This window comes from Callithrix jacchus, chromosome 5 (assembly GCF_049354715.1).
Source record: "Callithrix jacchus isolate 240 chromosome 5, calJac240_pri, whole genome shotgun sequence".
NCBI lineage: Eukaryota > Metazoa > Chordata > Mammalia > Primates > Cebidae > Callithrix > Callithrix jacchus.
In genome coordinates, this window is record NC_133506.1 from 114,495,536 (window position 1) to 114,515,489 (window position 19,954).

The 19,954-nt window shown below is 43.0% G+C and overlaps 1 protein-coding gene across 8 annotated transcripts in view; it reads left to right on the forward strand.

The window, feature by feature from the left end:
• CA10 (carbonic anhydrase 10) overlaps positions 1-19,954 on the forward strand; it is a 543,877-nt gene that overhangs the window by 341,539 nt on the left and 182,384 nt on the right. The window lies entirely within an intron of this gene.

A 19,954-nucleotide genomic window follows, 5' to 3' on the forward strand; every position in this document is an offset into this window, starting at 1 on the left:
AGTCCTGCTAACTCTGTTTTCCTTTAGGACCTCTTCCTCGGAGAATTTTCCTGAAGGCTTGAGCTTACATAGCACTAACCTTATCACTGACCTTCCCGAGTTGCGTGTCTGTGTGTGTGTGTGTGTGCGCGCGCGCGTGTGCGTGTGGCCTGAACTGAAACCAGTGGATATGTACCATTTCTTATGGCATTATAAATGCTCATACAATATTTCACTCCCTAGTCCATCCTTCTCCCCAGCCTCATGCCCCCTTTTCCTCCTTCATTATTCATTTATGCCCTGACAAGTGCTTTACTCCCTGGGTAAAACTTTCCAATGGAAGGAACTAAATATATACACTAAGAATTAAAACTCATAACAAGCTCCTTTCTCTCTGTCATATTTAAGTATATTCATCTTTGGGGAGTATTTACTGTACCCACACCCTCCCTGACACACCTCACCCCATCAATTGCCTCCCTCCTTTGTGCCATCATAGTTTTATAACATTCAGCACATTATACGCAATTATTTTCTTACAAGTCTCTTTTCCTCATACACTGAGAGATCCTTAACAAAGGTATCCAAAGCACTTGACCCGGGCACTTCACAAATGTTCAGCATTTGCAAACGAATGAACCCATGTCTTTTTCTTCTCTGGGAGCCTTTACTACCTGGTGTGGAAGGGTGTGGGCAGGATGCTATGGGGTGAGGGCTCCCCACAGGCGAGTGGGGAGAAGACCTGAGTTATCCAAGTGCCCTGTGCTGTTGTAGCTCTGCCCTTAGACTCCTTGGCCATGGCTGCCTGTGACCTGTGAGCTCTGACTGCAAAGGAGGAACCTGACTTCTTTACCAGACTAACTTTGCCTGCCTGTTGAGTCCTGCTACCTTTTTCAAAGTGCTTTTACATAGAGCGTCTCACCAAATTTACAAACAATTCGTGCGGGCTTGAAAGATCACAAGAGGAGTAATGGCAGTTTTCCTTAACAGTGTGTTTACCTGAAATGGCTGTGAGAAATGGAGACCCAATCTTTAGTCTATAGACATGATGCCTTGCTTTTTGGCCAAGTCAACAAAGGCTCTTATAGTCCTATTTGTTTTTGCTTCTCACAGTCCCTTCCAAGTCCGTGAAAGAAAAGTGTGTATGGAAACAGAAACCTTCACAGAGAGGTATATTGATGATGGCTGCAAGTATAAATCTGTTACATCTTATTTCATTTTTTTTCTCTGCCTCCTCTTTTCTCTCCTTGCCCTTGGGTCTTAATCACCATTATGCCTTTATTCATGTTCTTCCTTCCATTCCTCTTCTGTGTGGCTAATTCTTACCCTTCTGGCTCAAACGTCACCGTCTCTGACCTTCCTTGCAACCCTTCTCTGCTGCAGTTGAATTCTGTCTATTACATTCTTATGGCACTGAGCGCCAGCACTGCCTCTTAGGTTGGTTAAGTAGCTGACTTCCCACTTAAATCAAAGGCAGGTGTTATATGTTATTTTTATAAAACACGTAAAGTACTTAGAGCACTGCCTGCAGGCAGTCAAGCTCAATCACTGTTAGGAATTATTGTTGTTGTTATTAAATCCCTTCCCACAGCTACATTTCTTGGCATCAAGTAGGTACAATGTGAATGTTTGTTTTGTTGAATAGAAAGATGACAATGCCTTTCTTAGAAACCTAATTTCATTTTTCCTTCTGCTAGTTTGCTTTCAGTGCTGATACTGAACTCACCACGTAGCAGAGGAGGAAAGCCTGATTGCTGAATGGGCGTGGTGAGCCATAGATAGCTGGGATATTGAAGTACAGCTGTGTCTTCAGTAGGCCACAGTTCCACCTCTGAAATGCCACAAAGTAAATCTTTACTCACAAAATATATGGGTCAAGGGAAAGTAGTCTCTCCTCTCAACCATATACTCCAAGGCATAGCCTCAATGAAAATGCAAACCTTGCTGCCTGCTGCTGAAAGCATCTGCCCCACCTTGTGTGCCCAGCATGTGTCACTCTCTGGTTAACACTTAACTCTTCCAGTGGAAGGGGCCAAGACTACCTGCAAATGGGGGCCATCAGCCTAGGAATAAATACACCCCTGAAAAGCTGATGTCCAACTGCAAGATGTTTATCTACAACTCCCTTGAGCAGCTGGGGCACACGGTCAGATTGCTTTTGCTGCTCTTTTGAGAATTCTCACATGTTCTTCCTATAAAATGCTAGAGTAGCAGGTATGTGTTGGATCCCATTCCCAGAGCACAACCTCACACTATATCTTGCCAACTCAGGAACCACTCTCTGTCAGAGGACCGAATAGACTTGTCATGCTGATCCTCTGCCCATAAATTTGCCCAATAAAGTCTCTTTTGCATGACACTGAGATGGTTGCCTTACCTTTAGTCCCCACTGATGAGTATCTTTAATTCTCTAGACAACTATATGAAGTAAGTTTAATTGGCACCTTTTGGCAACTGAAAAATCTGGAGTTCAACTAATCTCAGCAACGTAAGTGGAGATTACGTAAGTGGAATCTCAAGACTCACAGTAAGTGGAGAAGCATGGGTTCAAAGCCATGTTTGTCTGAAACGAAAGCCTTACTGCTTTTTCACCTGCTTCATGTGGAAGCTCCTGCTCCTCATGGAGAAGGGAGATCGTGTGATACTGGGGAAAAGAATCCTCATTGCTTCTTGCCAGCCCAGATGCATAGAGTCTGCTGGTGTCTCTGAACCTGCAGTTAAACAGAAAGTGAAACATCCGTGGCTCGATCTTATGATTATTTGGACAGCAAGCAACTTCCCTTTCCTCTAAGTAATTGCTGTTGTACAGACGATGTCTTTCAGGGGCATGGACAGAGAATCTGAGGAAGGAGGCAGGTTCATGAAGAGTATCCATTCTCTTCCTGTTTTCCCATGAAATCCCAGAAAGTGCTACATGCAGTTACACTTTATGAATTGAAGTGAGAAAATCTCTAAATCATTCTCATGCATACATCATATGTTGCTTTTGAAAGGGAAAGAACATGCATTAAAAAGATTTGTTCAGTCTTAAACCTGCCTTTGAGCATCCAAGATCAATTTGAAGGCTAAGTTGTGCTCTATAGATTTCTATAGTCAAGTTCATCAAGGCATCCATTTCTCTTCCCCTAATGATGCTGACCCCAAGTTCTTCTCTGAAGTGCTTTAATTTTCACTTGGCCATTGGGAAAAGACAGTGACTTAATGAACTGCAAATAGGAAAAGAAAGTTACATAAATCATCTTCGCATCTTTTTCTGTGGTCATACCATGACTATTCTTTCCTCATTATAATGCCTCCAGTGGCTTCTCTGTGCTTGGCAGTGGAAATTAAATTATAAACCACATTTCAGCAATGTAATACACCAATAAAAAACATAAAGTCATCAGGATAAATAACAAAGATAAATTTATGTCAATGCAGCATAATATTATTTTACCCTGTGTTACTGTAATTTTCTCCCAGCTGATTCTTTAGATCTTTTAGAAGATGGTTGTCTTCTAATATATATATACATATTTCAGAACTACTGTCTATCAATGCAAACTTTAAAAAACCGACTTCCAGGAAGAGACTACTACACAGTACCCTTTTCTTTTTCTCTGACAGGCAGTCCTGCCTTACAAAATGATGAGATAATGAGTTTGTGGTTTGAACACAGCTCTGTGTTTTAAAGGTAGCATTGAAAATTAAAGCAAAGTATTAATTAAAGATGAATCAAAAGTGCTAGACCTCTAGTAAGTTCAGTGCTTTTGGCTTAATTCTGAATGGCCCACTTTGAAAGAGTATTCTAACTGAACTAGAATTTTAATCAGCTGGCTAGAAGTTGGGAGAACAAGAGAAAGAGAAATAATCCTGAGGGTAAATGTTTAAAACTGCATCAAAGGCTGTTGGAAAATAAGCTCTTAATCTGTGTCACATTGGAGGGAAAGAACGTTGACAAGAAGATGCACTGGTTTCTCCTGGCCTCTAGGATGGTGGCATTCCTGAGATCCACCAGTGAGAATGGACAGCCAGATTCCCTTTCAGAACAAGCTACTCTAACTAAAGCTCAAGGGAGAAGCCTGGACACTTGGAGGACTTTATAGTATTGTCCCAGCAGAGGCACGAGGGGAGAGCAGAGGAATCTACACTTGTGTTTGGCTCCAGAGGGCCTCTTTAAATTCAGCACCTCTCACAGCTGAAAGGGTAGGTTCCATCCATTCCAGAAATTCCTGTGTGGCTGGTGTTGCCCTGCCCCTAGCCCTCACAGAATTTGGGATCTCAGAACTGAAAAGGTCCTCAGAAGTATCCACCCTTGCTTCCCTGCCTCCATCTGAAGCACGAATCACCTCTATAGGTGATATGCTGCTTCATTACCCTCAGTGACAGGAAACTCACTGCTCACTAAGGCCACTCATTTCACTGTTGCCTAGCTTATACCCCATGTCCTTTCTTCGGTTGTTCAAAATTTCTCTCCAGTAATATGATCCTTGTCTTCAATCTCTGGAGACTAAACATAAACATGAAATTGCTGCTTCACAAGCCTGTGCTGCTGATACTTAAAGAAAACAAGCTTAAAGCTCCTGGGTTTTCTCCAGGTAAATCCTCGATGGCCATCAGGCAATCTGCTACTGACATTCCTGTTCAGTTTCCAGGCACTGAGGTTGAATGTCAAGAGTCCAGGTAGACCTGAATGAGTGATTCTACCTAACGCTTAAGATTCTTCCTTCAGATTCATCATGAACATCTTTAAGTCTTTGAGTCATCACCTATATACAGGTGTTGTATGAGATAAAATAAGCTGATGCACATAACATTGTTTCTGCAACACACCTGTGAGCACATATCTGAGGAAACCCTCACCTTACACATGGCACCAAACTACCTTTATTCTAAAATCACCAGGTTATATACATGCGTTGTCAGTCACCCTCCCTAGAAGGACTGTGTGTCAGAACACTCCACACTAGTCCTTCTCCTCCTTCTAAAGTAGTTATTGCTTATCATATTCAGGGATTGTGTGTCACTATAGCATTTAGTCTTCACAACGACTCATGAGGCAGCACTATTGCTATCCCCACATTATAGATGAAGAAAGAGAAGTGAGGAAACCCTGGCAGAGGTTGCACTGAGGGCATGGAAGAGCCAGATTCAGACCCAGGTTTCTCTGACAGTGGGTCCAACTAAAGGTCTTGAAACATCTAGAAGTTGGCCAGGGGAAAATAGGAATGGGAATTTTCTAGGAAAGCTCCCTCTTCTAGGAGTAGAGTCCCGTTTTCAGATCTTGTCAAAGAGGGAGCAAGCTTGGAGTGGGATTCTGGTAGATATGAGCTGTCTACCCAGCAGCCCCTCCCCTCCCTCCTTTTTTACAGTAGAATCTGAATGTCTTCGCCCCGGTAATAAAGCATGGTTGGTCTGAGCTTACCATGGCTATCACATTCTTCCTTGTCAGATCCTTTTGCAACTAGTGGTGACCTTATAACCCTGTCCAGTCAGTGAAAAATAAGGTGGAAGGAAGGTCTTTTGCTGCTGCTGCTGCTTTTTCTTTTCTCCTTGGAAAAATAAATTGGGAAGATGTGCTACTTGGAGCCTTTAATAGTCTTCTTGGTCGTTGACAGTGACTATTAGACAACCAACAATAATATAAAAAATAAACTCACAAAACATGGGAAGATGGAGGCTGAATCCTTACTGATACTTTGAGCCATCACAGTAACCCTGAAATCACCTATTCCTGCCCCTTACTTCTTGTTACTTGACAAGAATCTGAATTGCAAACAGCATCCACTGTGGTTAGTTCAAGTTTTAAAAAGAAATAATTTTAACAGGATGTTAGGGGACTCACAGACTCTCCAGGAGGGCCAGCGAGAGCCAGCCTTTGAAACTACGGAGACAAGAACAGTGTCCAACCATGCCACCTGTTTTAGTGACAGCATCACCATCACCATCAGCATCGTAGCCCTTGCCTCTCAGCCCCAGTTCTGCATATGCTGGAATGCTAGAAGCTCTGCTTGACTCCTTGGAAGAAGCAGCAGCCTCTGCCATGGTGAATCTCGGCATAGGGAGTGCTCACACGTGGCCACCCCCTCACCTTGCTCACTCATGAATCCGAGTCTTACACGGGTATAGTCGATTGGTATAAGTTGGTGCTTAGCAATAGCAATTTGTGCCATTACATCCAATCGTGAAAATAGAACACAAGTTCAGGCCTGAACTCAAGCTGCGAAGTCTGCAAATACCAGTTTTCTAGCCTCTTATTTTTGAGCAGGAAAGACTTGTAATATAAGATTTAACCAAAATATAGGGAAGGTGTGGAACAGCCACAAATGGCAACTATCTACTAGAGTGACGCAAACACATCATCATTCGTTAAGCCAGTGTCAGTCAAGTATTCTGTTTCGTGGCTCTCTCCCCTGTCAGGTGTGAAGCAAGCAGAGAAATTGCATGTTGGCCTCTTTGCTGAAGCAGAAATGTCAGCTTTCTATCCCTGGAATGCTTGGGCCCTGACCCTGCAAGCTCGGGGTTATGACAAAACCATTTAATGAGGTGAATTCCTAAAGTTAGTCAAGAGTTATAACCTTTTGGCATCAACTGATCATAAACCCTTCATGAATAAAAACAATGAAAACTACGAAACATGGCAGTATATAATTATAAGGCTGGAATGGATCTCAAAAATTGTTTCTTTAAAAGTACAATACTTTTTCTAAATTAGGTACATCTGAGAGGGGGTATGGGAAGGCCTCCCTGTTCTACTGTGCATGAATCTCATTTATTACTACATCCACAGACTTTTCTGGGCTCCCCAGCCTACTCTTCATGCTCAGTCACCTGTGTGTAAATACTTTCCTGACCTCTTTATGACTACACTGATCCCTTCCTTCCTGTGGGTCGGGCTACTTCTGAATGTCATAACAAAGTCTCAACCACCTTATGTTCTAGGAAAGAACCAGGGCTTAGAAACCAACCTAGCGTAGACTCCAATCCTGTCCAAAAGAGACCTTGATTGAGCAAGCCACTTGCCTCTCTGAACTAGAATTTCCTTGCTGGAAAATTTGGGATGATCATTATAAGCACCTTGCTGGGCTGCTATGAGAATTTAAATGCTACTATGCTAGCATTTAATGAAATGCAAATGAAGGCATCTAGCACAATGCCTGGCATATAGTAGGTACCCACATAAATGCTACTTTTCCATCTCTTTCCTTTTGTAGTCTTTCTGCATAGAGGAGGGCATTGATTGTCAAATACATACCTCCCTTATGACTCTTTTTCCTAATTATTAGCATGAAGCTTTTCAATGTAGCTCCTCATGGCTGCCTTTATTTGCAAAGCACTGTCTTTGCAAGATGTCACAGGGGTAATCTTTTGAACCCTCATGGAACACAGCCTCAGCACCTCACTGCTCTGTTTCTGTAACTTGGACAATCCCTATGTATAATGAATCTTTACAGCCACCAAAGCTACAGACTTGGTAAAAATTTCAAACACTTTAAAAATTCAAGGAGGAAACTGCAGGGAAGCTGCAATGGGCTATTTAGAGGATTCCAAATACATCCATGGGGGCAGTCTTTGAGCTATTACCCTTAGGCAAGGATTAGCAAACGTTTTTCTGTAAACAACTGAAGAGTACATATTTTAGGCATGTTCTTTTTCTTTTTACTCTTCCTTATTTTTTTTTTTTGTTGTATTCCTTTAAAATATAACAACCATTCTCAGCTTGCAGAGCCATACAGACGTAGGCTATGAGCTGAAACTGACCTGGGGAGGCAGGTAGTTGAATGACTCAGGTAACAACCAGACATCTTAATAAAATCAGGGAATGAAACTCTTCACCTATGAAATAACAAAAATAGCAAACATTTAGTGAGCACTTACTATGTGCCGTGCACTATTTTAACATAACTCTTCATATCAACGAGGTATTTTTATTCTTCACACATTACAAATGAGAAAAAGAGAGACAAAAAAAGATGAAGCAACTCAACATAAATGTTTACTCAGCCAGTAAATCTTTGAAAGATTTATTTCATGAACAAAATGCATTTAGCTATAACACCACCCTTTTGGAAAGCTGGAGCATTAAAATGGTTTTGTTTACCATGTTTGTTGTTCTTGAAGCTCTGATTGCTCTTGGAGTGTCTGGAGTTCGTTTTTTTATTTGTTTCAGTGGTAGAATTTACTGGTGGGTAGTCTAATATATAGGGAAGTAAAAGTTCAAAATGCCTTATTTTGGTTATAATAAGGTCTAGGAATTCATTTATTCTTTTTTTTTTTTTTTTTTTCAGTATCTACCCAATTCCAAGCCCCACATAAAACATTGAGAGGAAGGACAATAATAACATTAAGGTCTCTGACCCCATGGATCTCATGGTCAAAGGAGGAAAATCAACATGTATGCAGAGAAACGAAATGCAGTTTAACAAGTGCTTGCATAAAGTTATGTGCACAGGAGCAGGAAGAATGGGCAAGGGAACAGCCAGGCAGGCTGGGACATGGGGGAGACTTCAGAGAGAAGAAGTCTGGATGCAGAGGGATGTTCTGAGTTTGAAGAGGCCAAGCCTCTATAAATCAGGAAAACCACTGGCTGCAGTGCCCAGCTATAGGCGACCACCTTGGCCCTCCTAACTCCCTAGTCACAAGAGGCTGGGTGGGTTTGTACAACACCAGACACAGTAACAGATGAATTCTACAATCTCACTGACTTTGTACAGTAGAAGTTTCTCTTTTTTTTTTTTTTTTTGACAGACTGGAGTACACAGTGGTGCAATCTCAGCTCACTGCAACCTCTGCCTTCCGGGTCTAAGCGATTCCCTGCCTCAGCCTCCTGCGTAGCTGGGACTAGAGGCATGCACTACCATGCTTGGCTAGTTTTTTGTATTTTAATAGTGACAGGGTTTCACCATGTTAGCCAGGATGGTCTCGATCTCCTGACCTTGCAATCTGCCTGCCTCAGCTTCCCAAAGTGCTGGGACTACAGGCATAAGCCACCACGCCTGGCCATTTACTGCTTACTCTAAGTCCAAATAGTGGCAGTGGGAAGAGGGGTATAAGGGAAGTTCATGTATTCAGAGATGGAGGCTGGAGAGGTGGCTGCCATCTTCAGTGCAAGGTTTCCAAGTTTATCCTGGGTATTGACATCCTGCCAGCATATGGGAGACGAGAACGAAAAGGGGAGAGTTTTATGGGACAGGCTTGAAAGTGGCCCACATGATTTCTAACTACATTCTGTTAGCTGGAACTCACATGGCCACACCTAAGTTTAAGGAAAGCTGGGGAAAATGCAGTTCATTTTGTGTACAGGAGGAAACAGAACCGGGCTAGGTGAACAGCTAGCCAGCCTGTGCCACAGAGCCTACTCAATCACCAAGTACCCACACAGCCATAGGATGCCTTAGCTCTGTGTCTAAAGATGGAACTAGTAATGATCACTGCCAGCAAGAGATTAATCATCTACAGCTATTGTATTTAATGCAATCATGAAAGAAATATATAGGTATCATGTATGCTGTTAGCTGGTAGGTATAAGAGTTTGCCAAAATATGTCCTTACACCTCTATTTCTGTGAGGTTTTTGTTCCAAAAATGGTTCCTTAAGTAAGAAAACTTGTAATGTCTACATATTACCATATTACATGATTCTAAAACCAACATTTTTTCTCATTTTAACATCTTTAAAATAGTGATACATTTTATAATAGAAGACTCCTTACAGTTTTGTGGGGTTTTTTGTTTTTTATTTTTGAGACAGTTTCGCTGTTGTTACCCAGGCTGGAGTGCAATGGCACGATCTCGGCTCACCGCAACCTCTGCCCTCTGGGTTCCAGCAATTCTCCTGCCTCAGCCTCCCAAGTAGCTAGGACTACAGGCGCGCACCACCATGCCCAGATAATTTTTGTATTTTTAGTAGAGACGGAGTTTCACCTTGTTGACCAGGATGGTCTCAATCTCTCGACCTCGTGATCCACCCGCCTTGGCCTCCCAAAGTGCTGGGATTATAGGCGTGAGCCACTGCGCCCGGCGGCTCCTTACAGTTTTGTTTATATATATATATTTTTTATTGTGTTCTAGGTTTTGGGACACATGTGAAGAACATGCGAGATTGTTGCATAGGTATATACATGGCAATGTGGTTTGCTGCCTTCCTTCCCATCGTGTGTGTGTGTGTGTGTGTGTGTGTGTGTGTGTGTGTGTGTGTGGTTTCTCTTCTACTGATGCATAATTTGCACAAAACCAAATGAAATGTTCTGAGAAGTCTTGCAGATTGAAAATAAAAGGGGGTGGTCGTGATATAGTCTGTTTAACTTTGCGTCTCCCAAAGATATTAGAAAATAATTTTTTATGTCACTAATATCCATTAGATTGAATGTTCCATGGTATTCGCTTTGGCAAAACTAATAAAGAAATAAAACAGAGCTTTGAGTTCAGTGCCAGGTGGAGTCGCTGTCTGCTGGGTTGGGGTCTGCTAGGAAGGCCTCACAGAGAAAGTAAAACCTTGAGCAGATGAATCATGAGGGTCCCAGTAGGAAACGGTAGCACTTATTGGAGAACTTGAGGAGAGTTTGGTAGAGGGACTATTTGCAAAGCTGTGTGCAGGGTGGAGAGAAACCACAGGGATAGTGCAGTGCCCAGCACTGGCTGTCACTGCCTTTAGGCTTGAAGGGATACATGAATGAGAAAGCCAGGTAGAGAGGGCCTCCTTGAAGGCAGCAGTGACCTCAGGTGAGGAACAAAACCAGACCAATGAGACCCTGAGTAGGGTGAGGACAATAGAATAAATACCCTGGCTTCCTGTTCCTTCCTCATTCCAGTCTTCCTGCCAGGGACCCCCATTGGCTAAACCAACCAGAGGGCAGAGATTAAGGGAGCCACTGCTGACCCTAAAGGCCAACCTCCCAGAGCAGAGATGGGTGGGAAAGAGAGGAGGCCGGAGCTAGGGGTAACTCTGAATATCCACACAAGCAAGGCTCTGACGGGTGCATGGAAAATGGACTAAGCATGATTAAATCCACCCAGGGAAAATCTGATCGCCTTCCAACTGCCTCATTGTTTCATAGCTTATGAAGTCCTTTCATATCATCTTTCATTTGCTGTCACAGCAGCCCGTGAGGTACACAGCACAAGAGTAATTACCCATATTTTACACATGAAGAAGCTGCCTTTCTCACATCAGAGCTGGAAAGGTCACGTTGGAACCTGAAGGCAGAATTTCCTGAAACCAATCTGGTACAATTTCCACCCCATCAATGGGGTACTTTGCTGACAGTGTCCCAGAAGGGTCATCTCCATGAAAGGATGTTGTCATTAGTCACTTGCTGCTTCGCTTTCCAGTAGATAGTACACTTCAGTTCTTCCACATGTGTATAGCACTTTATACTTCCCATCCACAGTATAAAAAGACCATGGAAAATCCCCAAAAACCTCAGGCCTCCCAGGAGCTGAGAGGCCATTCCTCCTGGCAGACCCCATTCCTCTGTACCCACTTCAGCAAGAACTTATTACCATGCCATTTTGCACAAAGCAAAGATGAAATCCACACAATGGATTAAGAGAGATTATAAGTGTGTAGAGTGAAAGATCAATAAAGTATGTTAAGAAATAGGTGCTCTGTCATTCCAGGAATGACAGAGAAGTCCTGTCTTGGAGTATCAGGGAAGGCAACTGGTTCAGTCTGTCAGAGCCACTGCCTGTACTGCCTGATGGGCAACATTTGAATCATCGTGTTGCGTTTCCTTTATCGCGGAAGAGGTGGCTTTCATCTGAGCCTTAGAAAAGGCAAGGGTTAAGATGAGCAAAAATGGGAGGGGGCATAGGCAAGATACTATGCCTGTATGTAATGAGTATGCAATTGAAAACAAAAATGAACATGTGCAAAAGTGAAACACGCGAAGTGCAGTTGATGTACATGTTGCATAAGAGGTTTGGAATCCTGGTTTAAAAGATGGAATTGTGAAGTCAGACTAACTGGGTTAAGTCCACGCTCTGATGCTCACTGGATGTGTGACCTTGTGCAAGTTGATTAACCTCTCTGTGCCTGCTTTTTCGTCTATAATACGTAGCACAGATAAAACAGGCAAGGTTCACACTTACCCCATAGGGTTCTTATGAGGATTATGTAAGTTAATTCATACACAGTGCTAAGTGTCGGGTACAGAGTATATTCTACATTAATAATTATAATAATATTACAAAGATGGTCCCAGAAGAGCTTTAAAAGGAAGGGAGAAAGCATCAAAGCCTGATTAAACTTCAGCTTTTGGCACAGTCTTTGATAACGTATCTTCGGCAGTCGTATGCATTCTTTAATCCTGTTCTGTTCTTACACATGTGGACACACAGTCAACAGGCAAGAGCAGCAGGCCTCTGATTGAGCTGAGAAAACATTGCTTTTGACATGCCTAATGATTTCCATTTTTGTTCCTATTAGATTAGATTAGCAGACTTATGCTTCCTCTTGCTAGATTCAGCTCTTTCATTTTTCTGTTTTCCACCCATGATCACAAAATAATAAAGGAAATGCAACAAAACAATCTGAAAGTTGAACAGCAGGCAGAATAGAGAGTGATACTGACAAAGTGAACCAGTGGCTAGCCAGCGCCGCTGCCGAGGCCACGCCTGCAAATGGCCATCGGTTAGTCAGGTGAGGAAGTCAGAATTGATGAAGCAGCAGTACGGGAGAGATGTCACACAGTGGTACATGGTCAGCTCACTGTGGTTTAAGAATATAGCTAAAACACACAAAAGTGCACATGTTCCAAGAGGCTGATATCCCAAAGTCTAGGAGCACAAAGGCCTGAAGGGAAGACATGTCCAAAGAATAAAAGATCCAACACGTAACTATGACTAGAGTGGGGTAGGGGTCACGGTGTAACCATTTTATATAAGGATGGGATCAGGCTGGTCTCAGCCATATTGAAGTCTGAGGCAAAAGGAAAAAATCAGTAAGACTGATCTCGCCTTTATTTAAAATTTTAAAGTTTTGTTCACCGTAGGGTTTTGGCATTAAAATTTCTGAATTTTTAAAGTATATTACAGTGTTATTTATTTTGGTCATTGAATGTTGGTGCATGGAGATGAGTGCCTCTCTTCCCCATACTGGCCAATACCCGGCCCTGCTAGAGTATAGACCACCTGGAGGGATGTATTAAATGAGATGTCTTTGAACTCATGGGGAACAAGCTTAAATCCTGGCTCAGATCTGTTCCCAGCCGCATCCTGAATATGTTACCATGGGTAATTTATCTCCTTTTTAAACATTAGATTTATTTATCAGTGAAAGAGTCATAAACCTAACTCATATGTTCAATCATCTACCAACAAATATGTATTGGGCACCTATTATGTTCTTGAGGCATATGGAATATAAGTTAACAAAACTACACGTCTCTATTCTTACGATGTTTTCGTTTTAGTTTGAGAGAGCAATGATCAGTAAAAATAATATGAAATACCATGTAGCCTAGTTATGGTAAACGCTTAGAAGGAAAGCAAACCAGGGTGGAGTGACAGAGTGATGGCAGCAGAGAGGACGAGATTAGAGAAAGGTTATAAAGAGGAATAAATGAGACAATTATGTCTAACATGCGTCACAATGCATAACACAGCCTAGTGACTTAATAAATAATTATTTATATGGCTCTAGCTAGAAAAAGATAACTTTGGAATGACAGGTTGGGACCCATGGACATGGCTATGCTGCCACCTATGAAGCTGACACTTCAGAACTCCAGGCAATTCTAACAATTCTACCACTAAGTGCACAGACACAGTGTTCAAGTCTTAAGAGTGGTCCGCATCCCCTGGTTCAGCTCTGGGAGCATGAAGATCTCCAGCCCTGAGACCTGGAAAATGGAGTGATCGGAAAAGTTCCACCTTGTTCTCCCTCCATAATGAGCACACTTGGGCTTCATCCTGTTCCATACAAAGAGAACAGAGGAGAACCCAGATATGCAGAAGAGAATAAAAATGTTAGACAGAACTGGAAAGCAGCCCCTTGACAATTAGTATCCAAAGTGAACATGATTCCTACCCAGAGCAGCATCCAACCATGGGTACAGAACGTCGCACAAGTTCTTGCCTTTGGCTGGAACTGGAGGGGCTGCTCCATACTCTGAACTGCAGTGACCCTACTGCATATACCCACTGCAGCTTCCTGGGGGTCGGCTGATCTGTCTGGACCCAGCCCATATGGTCCTTTGCTGAGGTTCCGATGTGACCGCCTGGGCGTTTCACTATCTCGTGGCTGTTGGGTTCCAGCACAGCAACATGTAAAGAAAGGAAAAATACCTCTTCTTCATCTGGACTTTCTGTGTCTGTTAAAAATCAAGGAAAACACAAAAAGGAAAACAAAAGTAAAATAAATAAAATGCTACCCAGGTTAGAAAAGGCAGGCATGGTGAAACGTTTAAAATCTCTGTTAATAAAAACCTCTAGTGGATTATTAAGCAGCAGAAGTGGGTAAGGGAGGGCACTTGAGTATGTCTTTGCCTCCTCCTTAGGCCATTGTCAAAGGATTCTGGCTGTCATTCCATCTAGAAACACCAACAATTTCAAAAATTCATCATGGTCTTTCTTTCCTTTGAGTCTTTTCACATGATATTTGGACCTCCCATCAAATACCTTCTTCCTTCCGTCTCTGCCTGCCTAACACCTTTTAATTCTTCAAATCTTGGAGCAGGTCTCCAAGAAGGACTCACGACCAAGTGCAGTTAGATGCCCCCTTTTTTGTCTCTAGTGCACCACTCTATGCGTTCTTTCTACTTATATGTATTGAGTCCCTACTATGTGCCAGACACTGTTACAGTTACTAGAAATACATCAATGAACCAAACCAGCTTTCATTCTAATGGAGTGAAGGACGGTAAACACCTCAACAATTTATGTATGTCCAGTGGTATTAAGTCCTTTGAAGAAAAATTAAGCAGGAGAGTAGTAATAATAAGAGAATGTGGGTAGTAATAATGAGTGAGTATGATCAGGGATGTTTTTTGTTTTTTGTTTTTGAGACAGTCTTGCTCTGTTGCCAAGGCTGGAGTGCAGTGGCAGATCCCAGCTCACTACAACCTCTGCCTCTCCGTTAAAGCTATTCTTGTGTCTCAGCCTCCTCAGTAGCTGGAATTACAGGCACACACCATCACGCCCAGCTAACTTTTGTATTCTTAGTAGAGACAGGGTTGTGCCATGTTGGCCAGGCCTGTTGTGGTGACCTCAGGTGATCTTCCTGCCTCAACCTACCAAAGGGCTGGGATTATAGGAGGGAGCCACTACATCTGGCCAAGGATGGGGTTTTTAGTATGAGATATGAGCAGAGGCTTAAAGAAAGTGAGGGATAATCTACATGTATATCTGCAGAAAGGATAGTCTAGGCCAGGATTGGTGTCAAAGTCTCTGTAAAAACTCTCGGGTGAGCATGTGCTGGAAGTCATCAGGGCCAAGCAAGGAGGCTGATGTATGTGGCCTGAGTTGGAAAGGGGTGACCACAGGTGAAAGCAGAGAGTATCCAGGATCAGATTATCCAGAACCATGTGAGGACCTCAGATTTTACACTGAGTGAAATGAGAAGCCACTTAGGGGCTCTGAGCAGAGGAGTGACATGTTCTGACTTAGGTTTTTACAAGTTCTTCCTGGCCCCTGGATGTAGACTAGATCAGATAGAAGGGAAGGTAAAAGGAGGAAGACCAATTCAGAAGCTGTTCAAATTAGTTCTTGGGAGAGATGGTCATTTGGACCGAGGGAGCAGCTGCGGGGAAAGGGCGATGATCAGATTTATGATGTATTTGGAGTAAAGCTGGCATGATTTGCAGATAGGTAGACTACAAGATATAAGAGAAACTGTGGAGTCAAAGATGATTCCAAGGATGTTGGTTCAACAATGACTTTCCGTCTTTCCACTTGTCCATGGCACTTGGCCTACTTCAAGGTGGTTAGGGATTCACCGGTCTCTATTCCCTTTTTAACTGTGGGTTCCCATGAGGGGAAGGAGCTTTTTCATTTGGTTTCATCTACCCAACATCTAGCACCTGAATATCTATCACTTAGCATCTAGTACCTGCCATGCATTCTGTGCACAGTAAATATTGGGAAGGAGGGAAGGAGAAAAGGAGGGAGGGAGGGAGGGAGGCAGGATGGATGGATGGATGGATGGATGGATGGATGGATGGATGGATGGATGGATTGATCTATCTTAGAAGAAATTAATCAGCTACAGTCCTTTGACTAAGGAATTTCACCTGGGGTAACCATCCTCAAACTTTCTACTGGTTTTGGTATCCAAAATAAATTACTGCTCAGTTATTCTACCAAGAGAAACACTTCTGCATCCAGTTTGTGGTAAGAATAATAACTGATGTACAAGTTAGATGCAATGTATTATCTAACTTAACCCTCACAGTAACTCTGTGAAGGGGTCTAAATGAGTAGATGCTAGTATGCTCATTTTACAAATGACAAAATTGAAGCTCGAGAATCTTGAGCCAATTGCCAAAGGTCACAGCCAATGGATAACAGAACGGAGTGTCAAACCTAGGTCTTCTGACTCAAAGCTCCATGTTTTTCTGCCCTATTAAAGTAGCTTGGTGTTAAGTAGTCTTCAGGTGTAGGTGGAAATTTTCAAATGTGATTCAAACTATAGGTATCAGAGATTTCATCTAGACATGAGAACTTAAAAAAAAAAAAAGACTACCAGCTGTTCAGAAAGAACATGACAGATTCAAACTATGAGCTCAACTTGGCACAAGAAAATCAGAGTAGGGACAGGGGAGTCCCCAGATTTATAAAACAATATCCTTGCCTTCAAAAGTTTATACCCCATGAGTCCTCCAGCAAACATGGGCTGAATACCCACTGTGTGCCAATTGGGGAGGTTCGCTGGACATGCACAAGGTAAGAACACAGTGGAGTGGGAAATTGTGTAGGTGCAAACAGAACATTCAAAGAACTCATAGTTGAAGGGAGTATTGCCTGGGGAGGTCTCAGGTTCATGTTCTGGAGTCAGACTTCTTGGGTTCAAATTCTGGCAACTTGCAAGCTGTGGAACTTGGGACAAGTCTTTTAACCTCTCTATGCCTTATATATATAACGGGAACAATGGCAGTAACAACCTCCTCAGGTTCTTAGAATGATTGAGAAAATGTATTTGAGAACTCAACACAGAGTAAATCCTCAAACAAGGACAGACCAGAGACAGAGAGGGGGATAAACAAAGAGGAACATGGAAACAGCGACCAAGAAACTGAGAGACAGATGGAAAGCATGCATGCATTTTCCAGTAGGGAGCAGGATTTGAGTAGGGCTCTGGAGGCTGAGTCTGGAGGCAACAGGAAGAGAGGGGAGAGTTATGCACTGTACTAGAAGCCCCTCCATGTTCCAGGCTCTGGCCCAGCTGGGAAGAGAACCGCATCTGCGCTACTTTCTCTTAGAAGAAATATGAGCACAGACTTTGGGGCCTTGGGAAACTGCTGGGAAGTTACTTTATTTTTAGGCTACAAATCTGCTAAGTGACTTCAGAAGGTGACTACATTTCAATTCCATTAGCTCATCGGCAGTTTCTTAATGAGGTTAATTAGCCCCAAACAGCTCCCATCCCCACAGGGCTCCGCTGAGAGCTTGGTTGTGTGTAAGCCGGCGAGCCTATGACCTCTGTCAGTGGCGAAGAGGCCTCTTTCCTGGGCATCGACTTCCTCAAAGCTTAATGCTTCAAGACATCTCACAGTTAGTAAGGGTGTGCGGTGGCATGGATCTCCGGAGCCACCAAGTGCTGAGGATCAGCTCTGTGGCCAGGAAGGAGGCTGCCCCCAGTGGCGATTGAATCAAGTGGCCCGTACCAACTCTTGACCAGAAAGAAAGCGTCCACAGGAGCTCTAACTCAGGAAGTTTAAAGTGTTTATCGATGGTTTCCTCATACCCACACCTGCTGACATAAGAACACAAAATAAATACAGATTTAAACTCACATTTAGTGATTCCAAGCAAGAGACCTAAACTAGCAGTGATTTTCTAAGATGGCATTTTTCTCAGTTATAAAACTGGGCAGATGGCCATGGTTGCTTATGACTTGTTTTTTTGCATCCTGTTTATGGACCTCAGGAGGATACATCATAGCCTCTTTCCTGCCCCATGAGTAAATTGTGCAAAGGAGGCTTTGATGTAGGATCCTTATGCTGGGCAGCTAAAACAGTAACTATGATAACAGCTGCATTGATGGAGACTTACAACATACCAGGGACTTTATTACACGCTTTATCCACATCATCTTATTTAACTCTCAACACCCTGTGAGGTAAGGGCTATTATACTTGTTTTACACGTGGGGAAGCTAAGAATCTGCAGGAAGGAAATAAAAGAGCCCAAGATCGCATGGTTTATCAGTGGCAGAGGCATCAATGAAGCTCAGGTCTTTCTGAAGCCAAAGTTGGTGGATTTAACGTTGCACACCTACTCTGAAAGAAAAGAGACACGTTAGTTGTGACTTCTGCACTCAGATAACCATCATCACAAAACAGTCCCTCCTTCAGGAGTCAGTAAGATAGTGTGGAGAAAACAGGTCCCTGGGAACCAAGGACCAGAGTTCTAGTCTCAGCTCATAATTCCTAGGTGACACAAAGCAAATCCTTCTGCCTCCCTAGATGCCTGTGTCTTCAACAGCTAAAAGGAGGATTCGTTCAGAAAGGTGACCTAAATGCCCTTCCAGTGCTGGCATTACATCATTCTACAATGTGCTGTAAGAAGCAAATAAGATATACTTAACAGTCAGATGCTAATTTTGGCAGTTGTCAGTTTTGTGAGTATTTCAAAGAAAAATATTTTTTAGTGCAGAGACTTAGAAAGATTTACCCAGCTAACTTATTTCCTTTCTTATTTAAATGAATTTGGAATTACTCAGTGAGGTAGGATAAGAATTACAATTCTGTTCTGACAGTTGAATGAAGTGAGGCTCAGAGAGGTTAAATGACTTTCTTAGGATCACACAGCAATTCAACAGCAGAGACAAACAAAAGTTGACTTGTATCACTCAAAAGACCATTCTGGCAGCAGCCTTGTCACAGTTATACTTGGCAAACATACACTGCACAAAGACTGTCAGATGATGATACTAACAGCAGTGAAAATGATGGAGAAAGCGATGTTGGGCTGGCTAGACTGCTAGGCATGGAATCAAGCTAGGTTAAAAATCCCAGCTCTGCCACTTACTAATTATACCACGGTGGGCAAGTTCTTTGACTACACTTGTCTTTATATGGTAGGTTCCTTCCCATATTCGCTTAACCTCTCTGTGACTCAGTTTCCTCGTACGTAGACTGGGTGTGAGCATATCTTCTGTACTGCTACATACCGATACTAAGGGATGTACCACTGGAAAGATACGGGACAAACAAGCTTTGGTCTTTTGCCCCATGCATGCCTTCCAGATCTGAGGATGTCTGTCTACTTCATAAAAGGAAACAAACCCATGTACTCATCAATACAGTTAACTAGTCAAGCAAGTGACACAGGACTGCAGGTTCTGGCTTTAAATTCAGTTGGCACAGGGTCCATAGGTGGCAGGCATGCTTGTGTTCTTCTGTGTCCAGCCAACTCTAGGCTTCCCATTGAGTCTGAGGAGGGCAGAATCCTCCAGGTTCTTTATCTGCAAAAAAGAGCCTGCAGTCCATCCCTCCCCATCACCACCTACTAGAGAAAAGTAAGGCGTAGGGGCCTCATCATTTCATCTGCAGCTCACTGCCAGGCACTAAGTCCCAGGACTCACCAGACCATGGTAAGAGGCAGGGAGGAGCTCACTGCATGAATTTTATCTGCACCAGGAAGGAGAGGAGAGCTGCATGGCAGTGAGCACCAGAAGTCTTTCTCACACTGGTGCAAGCAGGACTTGAACACTGACTTTCAGGCAACCGAGCAGTGGTGTCTCCACGAATACAAGCTGCCTCAATAATTGGGCATGCAACCCAGACCATCTCACTTCCTTAGGTCCAAGGTCTCTCCACATCAGCACTTTTGATGTT